General features: G+C 41.9%; 1 protein-coding gene across 1 annotated transcript in view; it reads right to left on the reverse strand.

Moving 5' to 3' along the window:
- Positions 1-15,965, reverse strand: part of LOC126433499 (mite allergen Der f 3-like) — a 69,881-nt gene that overhangs the window by 43,415 nt on the left and 10,501 nt on the right. The window lies entirely within an intron of this gene.

The raw sequence follows: 15,965 nt of genomic DNA on the forward strand, positions 1-15,965 counted from the left end.
ACGAGCACCGCAGCACGTCGATCGAACGTCGGCAATTTAGTTGTTTCTGTACTTTACAATGACGCGGCCCCAATACCCAAAATTATTTTATCCAAAGCGATAGCGGCCGTGGAAGCCTACGAACTTATAATTAACACTCTCCATACACCTGCCAATATAGTTCATTCTAATACAGTTCATTTCAATAGCTAACTCCCTTCTCTTCGTGCCCTCTCTGAGCCGCAGAGAATCTCCCGAATATGATGGTTCCAAACAACCAGTGACGATTCTGCGACAATGTGTTGGCGGCGATTATGGGTGACTGTCTTGAGGGACCGACGGTCCGTTCATGATGACCTGAACGAGATATACCCTGCCCCTCTCACTGAAAGAACAGTCTTGAGAAAACCAGTTACAAAGAAAGCTATTGGCCAATCGAGTTGTATTGCGCAATGACATTACTGGCAGTTTATGTAGGCATGAGGTAACCAGTCTCTTTTTCATTGTGGTACGATTTAGGGGGAGAGAGAGGGATAGAGAGAATTTGTGGATTTATATTTAGCTAAGCCCCCTCAAGCACGGAAATAATGCATTTTGGGTCATTTGTTCCTCATACCTTCTTATCCTCTGAAGCATCGTATCCCTCATTTTATCTCTATGGTTCAAAAGCACTCGATATTGAGAGTATGATCCCTGAAACTCATGTGTAATAATATAAAGCTGCTTGCTGTTTTTTTTTTTTCCTTTTTGTGTGATGGATAAAATTAAATCCACCTCAGTTTTCTCAGGCACGAGAGGTGAGTGATGCAAGCTTCAGAGTAGGTCTCTGTCTTTTATGGGCAATTATGTGTCATGATATCTCGATGTTTCTACAGGGTTAGATATCGCTGTGATTTTATTAGACTCGCTAGCGGATGAAGTGAGGTCTCCCTAGATCGGTTCAAGCAGACCGTGAGATGGTTACTCAGGAAAGGACGGCCGATTTTCTTTCCTAGTCACCTACAAACTGAACTCATCCTCCGCCCTAAGTGACCTCACCGAATACAGAGCATTACACTTCAATGTTTTATCGATACCTTCGAGAAAATTTTTCTCACGTCTTCCTCCTATTTTTCGAAACTAAACCGTCATTGCCACATGGCAGGAACAACGCAAAACTGAATCTCTACAAGTTGAATAGAGTTAGACGTAACACCTTTTTTATTTCATCACCTTTTAAAGATATCGAAACGAGGTTTCCGGCGAACGCAGAGAGGCACGTAATTATGTTGCAAGAATAATCCTCTAAATCCTTGTATCAACCGAGACACTGAAGCAAGCATTTTTAAAATTTTTATCAGAATTCGTAAGATCTTAAAAAGGCAAGTACCGAGATAGAACACTCGTCAAAGTTGGCGTTGAAACTTTTCCCGGAACGTAAACATGTTAAAACTCAAGCGCAACTCGGCCGGAATCGGCTGTTAAGGTGCAAAGGCCGCCAGTCGGACTTTCAGTCCGGGCTTTCTAATATATTTCTTCTTGGTCCTGCTTCATAAAGACATACAGGGCGCTGCTATGGTTTTTGCTAATGGAACTAAAATGTTAACTTCTAGTACGTCAGAAGAGGCTTGGTAAACTTTTTCCAGCATGTATACATCGTCGTTTTCGAGTGAACAGATTTTCTGGAACATCTGCATTTCGGCACATATATTTCCATTTTACCTATACCCAGGGCCACTTACCTATCACCACTGAAATAGAGACACAACCTATTTTCAATAATGAAAAAGGGCACTGTCCACGGAAAATATCTTGTATTGAATTCTGAGTTCAGGAAGAGTTGCTGCTGTATTACATGCTTCTTAAAGATAAAATACCTTTTGTCGGACACCTATGAGTCCTGATGCCACTGGAAAATGTAATTAAATCTAATAGACAAATCAGTAAACTAAACATATCACCCACAGTGATTCTCCTAGCTTTATGGTTCTCTTAATATATAAGTCCAAGTTGTTTCCCATTGACTGTGTCGAGGCCGTATGCGGATGGCCACTACAATGGTAGGGTTGAGTTGAGACCCTGGGTGAACGTCAGGAAGCTGACCGCTGATGGCTCAAGGAAGAAATACGAAAAGTCACACATTTTATTAGAAAACACGCTACAGCACTCTCAGCATCGTTCCAAAATAGTTACGCCCCCTTGGTGTGGGCTAATAGCAGTGGAGCCCGCGTTTCCTGATGCAGTGGCTGTCCAGTAGCCTGCTTGACGTCAACAGCGGAGCAGGGCTGCTCCATGCGGGACGCCTCTCGCAGCTTGCCCACCGTCGTGACGTGACTCTGTAATTCAGCGCAGGACGAACCTGCAGATTTTGAACCCTGCCGTGATTCTTGTAGTGGAAGATAGCCCCCAGCAGGGGTTTCAGCTCCCGCGAGCGGAAGTGAACAGCGTCATTTTGTCTTCACAAATAAACGCGGACGGCTGGCGGCACTATCCCGGTTACGAAAGGCTGCCGGCCGTGGTGACCGAGCGGTTCTAAGCCCTCAGTCCGGAACCGCGCGACAGTTACGGTCGCAGATTCGAATTCTGCCTCGGGCATGGTGTGTGTGATGTCCTTAGGTTAGTTAGGTTTAAGTAGTTCTAAGTTCTAGGGGATTGATGACCACAGACGTTAAGTCCCATAGTCCTCAGAACCATTTGAGCCATTTTACGAACGGCTGCCCTCTATGACAGAAGCCCAGCTTAAGATGAAGGGAGCCCGAGGAGGTTCACTAGCTGGATTGCACCAAGTTCACAGGAATGTATTTAGAGGCAGAAGTTAACTTTTTAGCGGTGGACCCTAAGACTCGTGGTGCCAACTTGCAGACCATGTCGCCCCGTCGCCTGTCGTAAGAGGTACATCTACATCTACATCTACATCCATACTCCGCAAGCCACCTGATGGTGTGTGGCGGAGGGCACCTTGAGTACCTCTATCGGTTCTCCCCTCTATTCCAGTCTCGTATTGTTCGTGGAAAGAAGGATTGTCGGTATGTCTCTGTGTGGGCTCTAATCTTTCTGATTTTATCCTCATTGTCTCTTCGCGAGATATACGTAGGAGGGAGCAATATTCTGCTTGACTCCTCGGTGAAGGTATGTTCTCGAAACTTCAATAAAAGCCCATACCGAGCTACTGAGCGTCTCTCTTGTAGAGTCTTCCACTGGAGTTTATCATCTCCGTAACGCTTTCGCGATTACTAAATGATCCTGTAACGAAGCGCGCTGCTCTCCTTTAGATCCTCTCTAGCTCTTCTATCAACCCTATCTGGTACGGATCCCACACAGTTGAGCAGTATTCAAGCAGTAGGCGAACAAGTGAACTGTAACCTACTTCCTTTGTTTTCGGATTGCATTTCCTTAGGATTCTTCCAATGAATCTCAGTGTGTCATCTGCTTTACCGACGATCAACTTTATATGATCATTCCATTTTAAATCACTCCAAATGCTACTCCCATATAATTTATGGAATTAACTGCTTCCAGTTGCTGACCTGCTATATTGTAGCTAAATGATAAGTTATCTTTCTTTCTATGTATTCGCAACACATTACCACTTGTCTACATTTAGATTCAATTGCCATTCCCTGCACCATGCGTCAATTCATTGCTGATCCTCCTGCATTTCAGTACACTTTTCCATTGTTACAACCTCTCGATATACCACAGCATCATCCGCAAAAAGCCTCAGTGAACTTCCGACGTTATCCACAAGGTCATTTATGTATATTGTGAATAGAAATGGTCCTACGACACTCCCCTGCGGCACACCTTAAATCACTCTTACTTCGGAAGACTTATCTCCATGGAGAATGACATGCTGCGTTCTGTTATCTAGGATTCTTCAATCCAATCACACAATTGGTCTGATAGTCCGTATTCTCTTACTTTGTTCATTAAACGACTGTGGGGAAGTGTATCGAACGCCTTGTGGAAGTCAAGAAACACGGCATCCACCTGTGAACCTGTGTCTATGGCCCTCTAAGTCTCATGGACGAATAGCGCGAGCTGGGTGTCACACGATCGTCTTTTTCGAAACCCATGTCGATTCCTACAGAGTAGATTTCTAGTCTCCAGCACAGTCATTATACTGGAACATAATACATGTTCCAAAATTCTACAACTGATCGACGTTAGAGATATAAGTCTTGAAACGTCCCCTTAGAACAATTATACATGACTGTGCTTAAACTGACACACAATATTTTGTTAGCGCAACGCAATCTGACTTTCAAAATTCCCTACAAAAGAATGGCCCTGACTAACATTAAACTATATCTTTCACAAATCACTTACCTCACAAAAATCTTCGCTGCTCAAGCTACTGCAATACAGCAAGCGCCACTACTGCCAGCTAAATAAAAGATTCAAACTACTGAAGGCACTAACTACTGATAGGGATAGTTAGCAAATGAAAGATATTAATAAAGAACAAACAATGTATTTACCTTGATATCATCATATATAAATATAGCAGTTCATGACAAATTTCAAAACTCCGCCATCTCTCTCCCCACATCCACCATGCTGGCGGCTCACCTCCAACTGCGCAACGCTACGCGCTGTTCACATCCAGCTGCCGCTGCCCAACACTACAATGGCAGACAACAATGCAAACTAGCCACAGACTGCACACAGCACAGCCAGTGATTTTCATATTGAGCGCTACGTAACGTTGCCAATAAGAAAACATAAACAGCCTACTTACATAGAGAAAACATAAACAGCCTACTTACATAGTGAATAGTGGGTAGGGACTCTTGACTTGTGAAACACGATGTTGGAAACCAAGAATCGTACTTTAAGAGTTATGAAATGTGTGTAAATGCGTGAATGTATCACAATGCCGGCGAAAATTTTTTTGGACACTTATATTTATAGGATTTTGTTTCTACAGATTTGCAACGCTAATTCTTGGCCTGTGAAATATTTTTATGTGAGACTGTCACTGTAGCGGAAACTGCTGTCGTAAATATTTCCGTAAGAAAGTTAAGTGACCACCTGCACGTAATGCGTCGCGGGCACCCACCTGGGCGACAGCCGCCCGAAAAAAAAAGCCATTAGCCTTTCAGCGGCACAGGTAGAAAAAAAAAAAAAAGGGGAGGCCATTGTCCGTGCTACTGTCATTTCCTTGTTGAAAGCATACTGTGGAGCTCGTAATTTATGATATTTACTGAAATGCCTAATAAAATGACAAGAAATATTTTTACATCTGCACACCTGATTATGACAAGCATCTTTCTATGAGAGTTGAGAGAATTTCTACTAACTTATGAAATGTCACATGACTACTGAATGATATTTTTATGCTTTGCTTTTCATAGTTGCTTATTTCATTTGATATCTGGTTTCCAGCTGTGTTGCAGCATTGCTTTTATAAAATAAAATGCATTTGCTAATGTGAACACTTTCTGTCAACAGATCTATTAAATAATTATTTTATGATCCACATTCTTTAAAAAAGGAGCACTTGGAAAGGAAAAACAATAAGAAGGAACTAGTAACAGTAACACATAATTTTCTTTTCAGGTACATGGTAATATTTCTTTTACAATAAGTTGTTGTGGTGCACCACTTTAATTACTTAGACATTAAGATGTGATTATACATTTCCCTTATCTGCATTGTTATCTTTAGTGTACTATTTTTTCTGCTTGAGCTATGTCATGTTTAGATATAAGCTGCTGTTTTCCAGGCATAGTGCTACTGAACTTTAATTTGTGTTACTCTGCTAAGCCAGATTTATTTTTTTGTTTGCTGCGCATTGCCTCATATTAGTTGTAATGTTGAATTGCTTGGTAATTTAGATTTACTGTAGCTTGCTTTGCGATTTTCCATTTTTTTTCATTGCTGTTTATATTAATTGTTTTATGTGCTGCTGCATTGCCTCGTCCCTTAGTTTAGCATCTGAGCTCAGTAGATTTAAGTTAGCTTAAGAGGGGGTAGACTATGTAAGAAACTGACTATGGAGAATAGGTAAAGAATGCATTGCGAAGTTATATGAAAAAGATTTGGGCCCAAATGAGTATTGTACAATCAGAAATAATTATTTTGAAAGAAATATGAACAGAATACAGAAAGCAGGCTTAGATAGGACTTTTTGGGAATAATGATGAACAAAGGGAGATCTCCATGCAACATACTGCAGTAAAACAAACCCTGTCCTTTCCCTTTTGTGTTATCCCACTATATGTTTGTGTACCCTTGTGTATTTGTTTTCTTCCTGTCTCTGTGTACTGTTTCATAGAACTTTTTTCTCTTCTAATACTAAGTTACATTCACTATGATGAGGAATACTGTTATCCTCAAATACAATTGGCATTAATAATGTGTTATTTACTTTGTAAACATGTTTAGACATTATTTATTCTGTTTTGTGTTAATGCTTATGTGTGAAGTTGATGTTTCGAAAGTTATTCTGATCTTTTATGTATTTACTAATGTCATAATTCCTGTAACACTGATGTATATGTTATTTCGATTCTTTTGTAAAGCCCATATTACTACAAATGTTATCTGTATTGTTATGTTCTTTAATGATGTATTTTGTACCTTTGTAATTGTATTCTTATGTTATAAAATTGTAATTGACACCAGTTCATCAAATTGTAAGTTACATTTCACTGCACACGTTTCAGTTGGTCATAGTATATGGACAATATGTGAGAAGTAGGGACTGTTAGTGTTTGCACGTGTGTTAATAATTCAGCAAGGGACTGGATAACAGCATTGCTGGTTCTAAGGACAATTCCAAAAACTTAGTGAGTGCACAAGTGGTGGTTGTGGACTTGCTATATTCTCCGCAAGACTCTTCGATGGTGAATGTGCACCTGCACAATCGCAACAGATGGCTGCTGGCCGTCTCTACAAGGACTACAGTGGGTCTGCATCTTTGATGACCCACCAGTACCATTATCTCTACAAGGACTACAGTGGGTCTGCATCTTTGATGACCCACCATGCCATTATTTCTACAAGGACTGCGGTGGGTCTGCACCTCTGGTGGCCCACCAATACCACAATCTCTACCAGGACTCCAGTGGGTCTGCTCTGTGATGACCTACCTACCAATATTCTTCAAAACTTCGAATGACTCTGCTGTGGGTTTGCTCCATTGTGGCCCATTACCTGTCTGCATCTCAAGAGTCAGCACTGTCTTTCCGTTGGAAGGTCAACACTACTTCTTCAAGACGGCATGGAAATCCACTACTTCCATGTGCATTGTCTTTTACTGGTCAGACTTTGAGAAAAGAAACGGCAGTTCCACTGTGATGAATGATCAGGACTGTCTTTATAGACTGTGAGAAAATGTGAGCTTTTGACCAACATAATATCAATAAGTGTGTGCATTTGATTTCTTTGTTATTGCAATTATGAAAAATTTTATCAAATCATTATTGGCCACTGCCCAAAAAAAAATTGTAAAATTTTTTGTGGGGAGCATGGGGGCTATGTAAGTAGGCTGTTGGGTGTATGTTTTCTCTATGTAAGTAGGCTGTTTATGTTTTCTTATTGGCAACGTTACGTAGCGCTCAATATGAAAATCACTGGCTGTGCTGTGTGCAGTCTGTGGCTACTTTGCATTGTTGTCTGCCATTGTAGTGTTGGGCAGCGGCAGCTGGATGTGAACAACGTTGCTCAGTTGAAGGTGAGCCGCCAGCAGTGGTGGATGTGGGGAGAGAGATGGCGGAGTTTTGAAATTTGTCATGAACTGCTATATTTATATATGATGATATCAAGGTAAATACATTGTTTGTTCTTTATTAATATCTTTCATTTGCTAACTATCCCTATCAGTAGTTAGTGCCTTCAGTAGTTTGAATCTTTTATTTAGCTGGCAGTAGTGGCGCTCGCTGTATTGCAGTAGCTTGAGCAGCGAAGATTTTTGTGAGGTAAGTGATTTGTGAAAGGTATAGTTTAATGTTAGTCAGGGCCATTCTTTTGTAGGGAATTTTGAAAGTCAGATTGCGTTGCGCTAACAAAATATTGTGTGTCAGTTTAAGCACAGTCGTGTATAATTGTTCTAAGGGGACGTTTCAGTCTATAGTTCTGCACATCTATTCGACGTCCCTTCTTGAAAACGGGGAAGACCAGTGCCCTTTTCGAATCCTTCGGAACGCTACGTTCTCCTAGAGATCTACGCTACACCGCTGCAAGAAGGGGGCGAGTTCCTTCGCGTACTCTGTGTAACTGTAGGACTGAGAGTGCCTACAGTTAAAATGATGGGTATTTATACAGGTTTGGTGTCCTCTTCTTTCACTGCTTTCAATCACGTACGCAGAAATAAGGTAGCGACCACAGAGTGGGCTACTGGCTTGCTCCTGTTGTGGTAGGTCTGCCGTTCCGCTGCGTCGTCAGTGATGCGAGCGCTGGCCCCTGGTTCCAATACAGAAACGGCCTGATGGTATTTCCGCATCTGACGTTGTAATGTTTTGGTCCGCTCTGCGTCTAATGGCACCGCGGCCTGCTTGCGACTGCTGTGGCAGAGCTGCTACTTCACTTACTAACGCCGATAAACTGTGCCGGCGCTTCAACTGCAAGGAATGTTTCTAATCGCCGTTCGATATATCAAGCCATGACACATCAGTGAATGATGTGGCGGCGCACCCTATGGCGTTTCGTTGGCTCATGTCACCTGGCATGTTCGGTGCTTTATGGTAGACTCTTTCTTTTAATGCTGCCACGGAAATAAATCAAGGTGAGTCAGATAGATCGACCTACCAGGTAATTCTATGTTAATATTCGCCCTATCCAATGGTCTGTCTGTATTTCATTCAATGTTTGCGCTGCAACACGACTGACAAGTGGAACAGACATGATGCTGGAACCACATACACAGTCTCTAACACAGTAGTATCTCTTGTACAGCTACGGGGAGAATGTTTGCATGCGTACGATTTCCATGTAGCACGTCTGGTATTAGGTAAGATAACACAATGAAATTTCCTACGATACCACGTCACACGTTTCACTTCACGGTCGTTCAAATTATACCTAAAAAAGAGAGCGCTGATTTCTGTCCAGTAGCGCATATTACGTAAATATACATACCGTTGTTATTAAACGTTTATTCATCAACAAATTTCAAAAAAGTAGTATCATCTATCGCTTGTTCCAGAGCATTCCGATAAAACTCTATACGACGTAAGAAATCACATCTTTAGATTGTCTAATATAGTGATAGATGTATGGAGTTTATGCCCATGTAAGACGTGAATAATAGTCGTCTGGCTCAGTTCACATTCCTTGCCAATACGTCTCGTGCCACCGTACACATTTACACGCGTCGTGAAGAGAGCTGCTTCATGTGCTCTGTCACAACCTTGTTCACTGTATGACGTTCAGTCTGTCCGTTCATACCAGTGTCCTAATAAACCGCCCAAGTATCTGGCGATCAGAAAATTTATCCCAAACCCATCGTGCTGTTCTTCCTGAATTTCTTTCACACTGATGTTTACATGTATGCGCCGCAAAACGTAAAATGAACCGTGTCGTCTGTCGTCAGAGCATTTCTGTTCCAGTGTTCCTGAAATGAGAGATGTTCATAAATGAGTGGAAACGAGACACGCTTGTTTAATGCGAATAGTGTGAATGAAATGCAGGCAGAACAGCGCGGTGAGTTTGGGATAACTTTTCTGATCGCCAGGTACTTGCACGCTTTATTAGGACACTGGTATGAACGGACAGACTGAACGAAATACACTGAACAAGGTTGTGACGGAGAACATGAAGCTGCTCTCTTGACGACGCCTGTAAATGTGCACGGTGGCACGAGACGTATCAGCAACGAATGTAAATTCAGCCAGACGACTTTTATTTGCGTCTTGCATCGGCATAAACTCCACACATCTATTACTATGTCGGCCGTTGCGGCCGAGAGGTTCTAGACGCTTTAGTCCGGAACCGCGCTGCTGCTACGATCGCAGGTTCGAATCCTGCCTCGAACGTTGATATGTGTGATGTCCTTAGGTTAGTTTGGTTTAAGTAGTTCTAAGTCTAGGGGACTGATGACCTCAGATGTTAAGTCTCATAGTGCTTAGAGCCATCTTAGAGCCATTTGAACCATTTTTTCTATCACTATATTAGACAATCTGAAGACTCGATTTCTCACGTCGTATAGTACTTTATCGGACTGCTCTGGAACAACCTTTCTTGAAGTGTGATTCTAGATTTTTTTTTTTTTTTTTTTTTTTGCGCCACTTTGGCCGATTCCGATAGCTTGCCTTTCAATTCTAGCTCGTTTTTCACACACGCCAATATCAATAAGCGTTACATTCTTCTTTTCAGGTGCCTTTGAATCCAATTAAGAACGTGTGTTGTTCCACAAAACGATCCACGTGAGCTTCGGTATCTCTGTAAATACTAAGAGTCAAGACGATTAACGTTAAAATTACGTCGTCTTCTTCGGGCCATCGTTTGCCGAATATCTCGTTTCAGTATCCTGAATCGACCACGCGTACGGTATTTACCTTGTATTTGTTGGGCAGAAGACTATCGACCTCTCAATCTAATAACATTGTAGTGAACTGATTGACTCTGTACGAAAAGGAGAGATATCCCCGTACCTTCCTGTCATATAAGAAAGGCAAAAGATCATTGGTCACAGGAAGAATAAATCATGGACTCAGTCAAATATCCATACAGTTTCAGTGAAGCCTGACCATGGTCAGGTGAGAGAGACGGTGGTCTTAGTGTGACTTATTAAATAAAAAAAAATTTAAAAATAAAAGCTTTCAATGCTTAGACCGCAATTTTCCTACCACAGTTAATGTTCGATTGCTAGTTTCGGTTGCTGTCTGCAACCGTCTTCAAATCGTTCAAAATATAAAAAGGAGGTGAATAAGCATTGGAAAGCATCGTTATCTGTAGTCATACCACAACATCCATTCGTAAGTACCAAAACAATAACAGTACGTACTTCAAAACGTCATCGCGATGAATCCAACTGGCTCACTCGCGGTGACGTTTTCGACTACGTACTGTTTTATTGTTTTGGTATTTACAAAATGCACGTTGCTGCATGACTACAGATAACGATACTTTCCAATGCTCATTCATCGCCTCTTCATGTGTTGAACGATTTGAAGGTGGTGCAGATAGCAACCGACGCTAGTTATCGAACATTAATTGTAATAGGAAAATTGCGGTCTAGGCATAAAAAACTTTTATTTTTAATTTTTTTTAATTTAATAAGGCATACAGCTTCAATTGTCAGGGAGAAAGGAAATGAGGAACAGATTACATATTTTACTGTACCGCAGTACGACTGTACGTAAAAGATGTAATGGTGTACAGTATGTGTTGAGACGATTTTTATGGAAAGTCTTGTGGATCTGCTTTCCTCGAGGATAAAAACCACAGAAATTATAATAAAAATTTCCAAGATGTAGAACAGCGTCATGTTTAAAATAACAGTAAATAAAAGAACAAAATAAACGATTCATTTAAGTTTGCCATTCCATTCCTCTGCGTCATTTACCTCAGAAAAACGAAAGTACGTCCACTGCAACAGTGTACGCAACGTCGTTTGTTTTTCATCCATTACACTTATTTTACAACATGACGCGGTTCGAAAACCATTATGTTAACCGACTGCGACCGTGAACGTATACTTTCATCAGTAAAGTAATGAGAGAGTTCACCAGAAGCATACAGTTTACTCATTTCTCTCAAAGCCTTATTGTGTGCTACGTACTGTGTGTCTAATCGAGTTATCTGAGCATGTTCTTAACCTTTATTTAACGATCCAAGATGGACTACGCTCAGTGAGACCACCGTAACTGTTGCATTAGCCTGCTGCCAAGTCATACAAAGGTGATCTCACGAATGTCATTTTATGAAATAACAAAAAAGACTGATTATCCTGGTACAATGAAAGGATTAACATTGAAACATGTGGCTCAGCCACAAATTATATGACGTACTCTGGCACAGTAGGTAAAACACTTTCCTTTCCATGAATTATGGCTACAAACAAAGGGCTAGGTTTTCCGACCTTGGAAACTATTTAATCCTGAGACTACACCTTTGCATAAAAAATTAATCCGTTTTTACGCGATGTATAACATGATCTTCTAACAAAAAAACAATATTCAAATACAATTTTTGAGTGATATATCAACTTCATAATCTTTCTTTACATGCAGAATTTACTCCTGTCTACTTCACATGGTTACGCTGAAATGTTAATGACTCGCATATCCGAGCGTGTTGTACATTTCACATCAGTTATATACTTCTTGTAATTTTATGGGTCAGCAGCGTAAATGCAGCCGAATAGCTTGAAATTATTACCCGTTAAAATGCTATACGGACACCGACTGGATGAGTGATAGACATAAACAAATGAGTGCATAAGGTCATACATCACACACCTATTTCACGCACAGAGGCTCAAATTTGAGAAAGGATGTTCACGTAGGAGGAATAATTATACGATGTATATTATAGTATTAGTGTCACAATAACTTCCTTAAAGACAGAGGAACAATATAAGTGATACGTAACAACTTGACTTATGAGCACCATATCTCTTTTTATACGCGATGAAAATGACTTCACTACATCTCATGCACCTTAAGGAACTGCAGTTAAACGTTCAGATTACCGTAAGTTAAACCACAGCCTCTTATTCCGAATAATACACGATTTGTACGACGAAGACATTTATCGATAACTGAGTAATATGAAGAGACTCACCATGAACCGCGAGGAAAGAAGTACACAGTATGAGCAGCAAAAACATGTTGTGGCTTCTCAGCGATATATATTGCTCGAATAACTGCAGTCCAGGCACATATAGATCCGTGATACGTGGATCTATTCGAATCGATAGATACAGCGATAAGATAGCGAGGGACGGGTCTTGAGCATACTATCTACAGGCAATCAGCTGTCAGATGCGGCTGGAGTCGAAAATATCTACAGTTATATGCTTCGGCTGCAAGTAAAAGATCGCCCTTTCTTCGGAGCTCAGTAAACACTCGAAGCAATTAACGCTATCTCTCACAACACTGCTAGTAAACTTCAGAAACAAAGCACGTCATTTCGTCATTACTTAGCCACTAATTCCTAACCCTTCTTCAGCCTTATGCTGATGACAACGTTGTGGGTATAGACCTTACGTAAACTGACCTCGTTGATAAGAACTTTTCATATGCTCCTGGAAGTCGAGCAATGCGCGGTTTGTCCGGCCTCCCTACGTGGTTAATGAGTGTATTAGTTTCAGAAGTAAACATGACTGTTTTATTTACTGACAAGTAAAAAATGTTGGAATAGATATACAAAGTAAATAAGCTAAAAATGGTTCAACTGCCTCTGAGCACTATGGGACTTAACATCTGAGGTCATCAGTCCCCTAGACTTAGAACTACTTAAACCTAACTAACCAAGGACATCACACACATCCACGCCCGAGGCAGGATTCGACCCTGCTACCGTAGCGGTCGCGCGGTTCCAGACTGAAGCACCGAGTAAATAAGTCCCCATGTCGACGGCACTCAACAAAGTCGAAGAATACCTCAGATCAAGTGGAGTCACATTAATGCTTTTGCGCTTGAAGCACTATCGGTACTAGCAAAACTCCGAAGGTTTCCATACATCAACTGCTGACGATTGCAGTAAAAACAAGGTTACTGATTTCACGAGGAATGACCTAGCAGTGAAACTGTTATCCGCAAGGAATTTTCATGCCAGCATACTATCTACAATGTTTCATATGCACAGCTGAACAAGCTATACTATGAAAGTAGTGGAAATAAATCAAAAGATGGAATCACTTATTCCCTGTACACCTCTTAACCTCTCTTTCAGCGCTGTCGGGTGGACCAATCCCGTCTTCTCGTCTTTACGCAGCTACTTCACTGAACACTCTACTCCTATCACGTAGAAAGAAGTAACTTTTTTTCTTTTCTTTGCGTGACATACATTTCAGAAGACTCATTGATGATTAATTTCGTTTGACCTGTAATGTTGGCCGGCCGATGTGGCCGTGCGGTCCTAGGCGCTTCAGTCTGGAGCCGCGTGACCGCTACGGTCGCAGGTTCGGATCCTGCCTGTGGCATGGATGTGTGTGTTGTCCTTAGGTTAGTTAGGTTTAAGTAGTTCTAAGTTCTAGGGGACTGATGACCTAAGATGTTAAGTCCCATAGTGCTCAGAGCCATTTGAACCAACCTGTGATGTTGCATAAGTAGAAAATTATTTAGATTTGAATTAAATATTGAAAATTAAATACATTCTCAGAAAGGTGGTTATTTCAATTGTTTTATACTTTGCTATAATCAAGGAGTAATTGTGGGCATAGCAGCGTGGCAAGCTTTGAGTCAGCATTCGGAACATGGTATCGTTAGTGGTAATTCTCGGGAATGGAATAAACGAGGTGAAAATAGATGTTATAAGCTGAAGCAATTCGAGCTATGTAATAGCGGCTTAATGCATAAAGATGAATTAGCGATTTTTAGGATAACGGGAGTAGTGTTTGCCCTTATTGTATCAAGTAAGAAGAATCACAGATTGGAATGAAGCCTGCGAGTTCTTTTTTAATATTCCACTAAGGAATAAAGAGATGCACTGTATGGAAGCCAGCTAATTTTGTGAAAGCCTGCTGTTTCCTGGACTAAAGTGAATTTATCACGTTCATACACACATCAAAAAGAGTTTTGCCTCACCCCGGTTCCCGGAACTCCTGAAGACAGACGTTGACTGTGGTTACTGTATCACAGACGCAGTCCCTTTGACTGTTCAGAGATGCCACTAAACCCGCTCAAAGATTTAAACAGCCATGAATGAGCAACCCTATTAGACGCAGGGGTCCGACAGCAGATCAGTTCCAGTCATTCCATCAGGAAGGAGGTACCCGGCTCGTGTTGTCTGTTGTTCAACCATGCCTAGATGGTCAATACCGCGGTTCGATTGCTTCTGCAGTGTTACTTTGTGCCAGGAAGGACTCTCAACAAGGAAAGTGTCCAGGCGTCTCGGAGTGAACATGTTGTTCTGACATGGAGGAGATACAGAAAGATAGGAACTGTCGATAACATGCCTCGCTCAGGCTGCTCGGGGGCTACTACTGTAGTGTGTAACCGTTACCTACGGATTATGGATCTGAAAAGCCCAGACATCAACACCACCAAGTTGAATAATGCTTTTCGTGTAGCCACAAGGCGTCATGTTACGACTCAAACTGTCCGCAATAGGATACGCAACTTCACTCGCGACGTCCATGGCAATGTCCATCTGTGCAACCACGAGCCGGCCGCTGTGGCCGAGCGTTTCTATGCGCTTCGGTCTGGAACCGCGCGACCGCTACGTTCGCAGGTTCGAATCCTGCCTTGGGCATGATTGTGCGTTATATCCTTAGATTAGTTAGGTTTAAGTAATTCTCAGTTCTAGGGGACTGATGACCTCAGATGTCAAGTCCCATAGTGCTCAGAGCCATTTTGGCTACCACGACACAATGACAGTGCGGTACAAATGGGCCCAAAGACATGCCGAATGGACCGCTCAGGATTGGCATTACGTTCTCTTCACCGATAAGTGTCGCATAAGCCTTCAACCAGACAATCGTCGGAGAAGTGTTTGGAGGCAACCCCGTCAGGCTGAACGCCTTAGACACACTGTTCTTCGAGTGCAGCAAGGTGGAGGTTCCCTGCTGTTTTGGGGCGGCATTATGTGGGGCCGACAAACTCCGCTGGTGGTCATGGTAGGCGCCGTAACGAGTGTATGATACGTGAATGCCATCTTCCGACAGATAGTGCAAGCTTATCTGCAGCGTTTTGGCGAGGCATTCGTCTTTATGGACGACAATTCGCGTCCACATCGTGCACATATTCTGAATTACTTCCTTCAGGATACCGACATCGCTCGACTAGAGTGGCCGGCATGTTCTTCAGACAAGGACGCTATCGAACATGCCTGGGATGGATTGAAAAGGGTTTTTTATGGACGACGTGACCCACCAACCACTCTCAGGGATCTAT

This window comes from Schistocerca serialis, chromosome 1, assembly GCF_023864345.2.
Source record: "Schistocerca serialis cubense isolate TAMUIC-IGC-003099 chromosome 1, iqSchSeri2.2, whole genome shotgun sequence".
Lineage (NCBI taxonomy): Eukaryota > Metazoa > Arthropoda > Insecta > Orthoptera > Acrididae > Schistocerca > Schistocerca serialis.